Raw genomic sequence first — 5,721 nt, 5'->3', positions numbered from 1 at the left:
TGAAACTAAAAACTAGATGCTTTTTTAATATAAAATTTTATGCTCTACAACTTTGACAAATTGACATTTTTCATTAGAAGTAGACATTTTTGAGTTACAGGCGTTGGAGGCGACATTTTTGATCAAGTTGGTAAAAATGAAGAAATTTGACAACTGACTGCAGCCGAACGGCTGCACCGGTTTTAACATTTAATTTAACGATCTTTCATTCTGGTAATAGTAAATTTTTCAGGTGGATGCATATTTTCTGAATAATAGGCGAAAACCTCAATATCTTTTTTTTTTTTTTTTTACCACAAATGGTTGTCCCGAGGGTTTTGGAGGTCGGAAACGTTTACTGTTGATGACAGTGCAGCTTTTCCCTGGAATAAATGATGAATAACTGAAACCCTCAGCTGCCGAAAGGTGTTGTTGATATACCTCGATGTGGACAGCTGAAAATGTGTGCCCCGACCGGGACCCGAACAGACATTCGTTTGTGCTAATGCGCACAGGTTGCCCGAACTCTTACGGGAATCGCCAAAGCGTGCGCGAGTAATGAATGTGTGGGCAAATGTCAATAAGATATAATACATATGTAGAATTGTGGACAGTTGGGAATGTGACTCTCACGGGAAGCGTGCAAAGGATAAGTCCCTGCAGTCGCGCTATTTATCTTTGTCCTCGGTGGCTCAGATGGATAGAGCGTCTGCCATGTAAGCAGGAGATCCCGGGTTCGAGTCCCGGTCGGGGCACACATTTTCAGCTGTCCACATCGAGGTATATCAACAACACCTGTCGGCAGCTGAGGTTTTCAGTTAGTCATCATTTATTCCAGGGAAAAGCTGCACGTTCATCAACAGAAACTGTTCTTTCGAGAACAAGTTACTGTCTTCGTATATATCTTTTATTCTGTTGCTGCTGCGGAAAATCGGCTTGATGCTTGCTCGGCGGAGAATTTCTTCTGCTCTCCTCTATTCCCTTCGTTCTTTGTCTCCATAGTTTTATCTATTAGTTTCATTCCATAACCATTTGCACCAAAAATGAACTTGAAGTTTTGTAGTTCACCCTTTAGATGTTCCTTATCGCTGATCCTGCGAGCCCTCCTGGTTAAAGTGCGCAGGGCGGATTTCTTCTGCATAGCGTGATGATGAGAGGAGGCATGTTATTATTTAAGCATGATATTCTGTTCACAGAGACGCCATTGCAGAAATACCTGCATTATGTTCTACTTCTTTCACGTGCCAGATTGTGACTGCCGTTTGGTACAATGGCAAGGCAAATCCAAGACGTTCTGATTCTTGCCCCAAATAGCCTAAATTGTGAGGTTCATTCTCTATGTCATTCCGAAAGGGTCCCACGGACAGGTCTCCTTCCAGCACCATATCAATTATGCAATGGTAGTAAAATCTCATTTTCGGCTAAAACTGGGCATTTCTGATCACTGCACCAATGCCTTCAAATCTAGCAACCAGATCTGTGTCGATATCGCCGGGGTCTCGTAAATTAGGCTCAACACAGACAAACAAGATACAATGTTCGCACTGTTGTGCCTTGTTGTCATTGCAATACAGACACAAAACTAATTTTGGGGCAAGACCCCAAACGTGGAGGGGGAGGAGTTTAGTATTTAACGTTCCGTCGACAACTAGGTCATTAGAGACGGAGCCCGAACTCGGATTAGGGAAGGATGGAGAGGAAAATCAGCCGTGCCCTTTCGAAGGAATGATCCCGCCAATTACCTTAACCGATTTAAGAAAATCACGGAAAACCTAAATCAGGATGTCCGGACGCAGGTTTATACCATCATTCTCCCCAGTGTTTGTACAGTGCACTAACGACTGCGTAACACAGCTCGATAACCCAAACGAAATGCATTATCTCTGACACGACACGACAAAAACTGCAGGTTTCTAAAATCGAATTACTCAGAAATACCTGAGCAGCGTCTGTAACTTTTTCGGTGGAGTTCTGGTTTAGTGCGTAAAAGTAGGCTCTGCTTTTGGCACATTGTATGTCGGCCAAAAATGGTTCAAATGGCTCTGAGCACCATGGGACTTAACATCTGAGGTCATCGGTCCCCTAGAACTTAGACCTACTGAAACCTAAGGACATCACATACATCCATGCCCGAGGCTGGAATCGAACCTGCGACCGTAGCGGTCGCGCGGTTCCAGACTGAAGCCCTAGAACCGCTCAGCCACACCGGACGGCTATGTCGGCCATATTGGTTCAAATTCGTACCTCTGTTAAACGATAAAGAGTGTATAACACTACTACAGTAATACCAAAAGTTTGTGATTTTCAGTGAATACTGTTTTCGTATTACACAAAAACAAGACCACTTTTTAAATCACATTAATTTTCGATGAACGTGAAACACAAATATTGTTTACAATATAATTTCGCCCAATATAAGGCGATTTTCATGGTGAACAACCATGTTTCTATTTAGTTTCTCATAAAAATCTGATGCCTTACTTGCTACCCAGTCTTGAAAAGCCATTTTCATGTGGTTATCGAACTGCGCACACCTTAAATGTCTTCATAAAGAAACTCATTATGTAAGGACGAATTCGTAATGATTTTTCTGTCACTTTTTATGCTGTGTCTTCAGTGATGACAGAGTGTCACCTGATTCGTACTTCATCACTAAATTAGTACATTTACACGCTCTAACCCATTTTAGTACCATTCCATCGCTCATAATAAACTCACCCGCTAGCTTTCACGTTTTACACCGTACGACTTCACGCATTTAATACCTGTGGAATTTTTCGGTTAACTGAGGCTTTTTCAATAAGCACAAACGAATGTAAACATGGACAAGTGTTTCCGATTTGGTGGCTGTGAGTAATTATTAGGAGTATGTACCCACTGAGCATGCGCGGACAGCCGACCGCAGCGTTGCAGTGGCCATATTTAAAACCTGTATTTAGTTTTTAAACATACGCGTCGTACGGAGATTGTGATCCTTGGTGACTATGGCAGCTGGGAAACATAGAAAGGTGACGTGCATTGCAGTAACTTACGCTCTGGATACAAACATTTCACGTGTTTACACGCCAAAGCCGAACAGCAGCCACGAACTGCGGTGGTACGGTCAAGAAGCGAAGTTACGGCTCGCAATAAGGGAGGACACAAGTTGACGCGTCCGTGTGGGTGAGACTCGTCTGTGACAGATGGGGCGGAACGAATTGCTATTGGCAAAGTTTCCAAGGAGAAAGCGACTGCCAGGCGGGAGAAGCGACTGTCGGGAGTTCTGTCTTCCGGAGACGGCGGCTGGAGCGACCAAGTCACAGCTCCCAGTGTTCCAGCCGCTGAGGGAAACGCGAGAGACGCTGAGTAGGTGAAGCAAAATAAGTTGTATGAGGCTGGAGAAGTTACTTGTATGATTTATTTGTTAAATTTTTAAATCCATAGTCGCCTAATTAGCTGGGAGCTTTCTGTTATAATGATTTCACTAAATAAATAAAGAAGCAGGCTGAGACTGGCCTCCTTACGGGACATGAGCCCGTTCGTCCTATACTCATCCTCTTCGAGATTGTTCTATCTTTAATGGTCACTAAGGCGGTTTTTATAACCCTTGGTTTCCTCCTTCCTTTACTCGTTGACATAAGTAACTCTAACAAAATGAAATAGATTTCTATCTACATGTACACATTCTACAATCAACACTTAGGTTTTATCGAACCACTTTCACACAATGCTCTACTGTTTCACTCACAACAGCGCTTGGGAAAAAGGAACAATTTAATCTTCCCGTGTGAGCTTCCATTTCTCTTATTTTATTAAGCTGATCATTTCTACCTTTGCAAGTGAGCATCAACAGAATATCTTCGCATTTGGAGGAGAAAGTAGATGATCGAAATTTCGTGAAAAGATCCTGCCGCAAGGAACAACGCCTTCGTTTTAGTGATTGCCACCTCAACTCGCTTGTCATATCCCTGACACTCTCTCCCTTACTTCACGATAATACTGAACGAGTTGTCCTTCTTTGAACTTTTTCGATATCCTCCGTCAATCCTATCTGATAGGGACGCAATGTTCAGAATTCTGCTATATAATATACTAGCCTCCTGCCGTGGCTTTGCTCGAGTATCACTAAGTATCTATGGCCTGACGACTTGTCTATCTTAGTGATAAATTTGCTTACAGGCAAGTGTGTAGAATTATAATTAAAATTAGAGAACAACGTAGGCAAATAAATGTCTTTACTTCCATGCAAATTAACAAATCCAATTGCAACACGACTTATATGCGAGCTAAGGACGCTTGTCCGGCCGTCCGTCCGACTGCAGTGCCACTATGGCGGGGTCTGCCCAAACGCGACAGTGTTTACGATATTACAGTGCCTGTTTTATTCTAATTACTATGCGAAGTTCCGTTTACATGCGTGCTTGTCCAAAGGAAATTCACATCGTATTCAGAATAACACTGGCACTGCAATATCGTATTTATCCTCTGACATCAAAAATGTGTATTGTTTTTTGAGGTTCACACCAAAATTACAAGTATGATATTGCAGAGCCTGTGATATTCTGATTACGATGCAAAGGTCCTTTCGACATGCCAGTATGTTCGAAGGTTCAGTTGATCCATATGGCTCTAACCACTATGGGACTTAACATCTGAGGTCATCAGTCCCCTAGACTGAGAAATACTTAAACCTAAATAACCTAAGGACATCACACACATCCATGCCCGAGGCAGGATTCGAACCTGCGACTGTAGCAGCAGCGCGGTTCCGGACTGAAGCTCTGACATTACGCAAGCGTCTTTCTAGTACAGTTTCTCACCTGTACTGAAATATGCACAGTGGGTGTAGGAGTACAGGTTGTACACGCATGGTTGACGACGTACGAAAGTTTGGCTCTTGTAGTGAGCGGTCCACTGATAGCCAAATAGTAAGACGACCGCTGCGATAAAGGGAAATCCGGGCTCTATTCCCTATTCGGCACAAAATTTCAGTGTCATCATTCCATTCTACAGCTGATGGTTGTCCATATCCGCAATTGTGAATAACTCAATGCCATTCAGTTTGGCGCGCTACATTTTCTGTGTGGATTTAACATTTCCCTTCGTACCCTTTAAACATTAACTACTTGCCAAAATTCTGCTCTTAGCAGATAAGTATTAGATAGTTCCTGCATTGCGCGTCATTTATAATCGATGGTACCTCTTACCGGGCTCCAGAAAGAAGCAGTTTTTACCAGTCAGGCGCTGCAGTTGGGTGGCTTAAAATGTGTGGATGAGTCCAAGGAGTTCCGAGTAAATGAACATAGAAATTAGTCAGTCGGGGTTGGGTTGGGTTATTTGGGGGAAGAGACCAAACAGCGAGGTAATCGGTGTCATCGGATTAGGGAAGGACGGGGAAGGAAGTCGGCCGTGCCCTTTCAAAGGAACCATCCTGGCAGCGATTTAAGGAAATCACGGAAAACCTAAATGAGGATGGTCGGACGCGGGACTGAATCGTCGTCCTCCCGAATCTGAGTCCAGTGTGCAAACCACTGCGCCACCTCTGTCGGTAGTCAGTCAGGCCATTGGGCAAGATATTCATGCGGTCCGGCAGAGAGGATGTCACCAAATGTGTTTTTTGTCTGGTTTCCTAAAACTGAACAAGACAACGATACAGAAGTTGGGAATGGGACGGTAGTAACGATCTAACCCGATCGAAACGCTGAGGAGCATCGTGCGCTATCGTCTGGGGTATGAGAACAACTGACTGACCAAGAAAAGTGC

At 43.6% G+C, this 5,721-nt stretch overlaps 1 non-coding gene across 1 annotated transcript; it reads left to right on the top strand.

Annotated features, from left to right (window-relative positions):
- Positions 1-660: 660 nt before the first annotated feature.
- On the top strand, positions 661-734 carry Trnat-ugu (transfer RNA threonine (anticodon UGU)). Its single transcript has one exon. It is a non-coding gene; the product is annotated as a tRNA-Thr (tRNA).
- Positions 735-5,721: the final 4,987 nt, after the last annotated feature.

The sequence above is a fragment of the Schistocerca cancellata genome, chromosome 7, assembly GCF_023864275.1.
Source record: "Schistocerca cancellata isolate TAMUIC-IGC-003103 chromosome 7, iqSchCanc2.1, whole genome shotgun sequence".
Classification (NCBI taxonomy): Eukaryota; Metazoa; Arthropoda; class Insecta; order Orthoptera; family Acrididae; genus Schistocerca; species Schistocerca cancellata.
The sequence above is the reverse complement of the archived record's forward strand: the minus strand, read 5'-3'. Positions and strand labels throughout refer to the sequence as shown.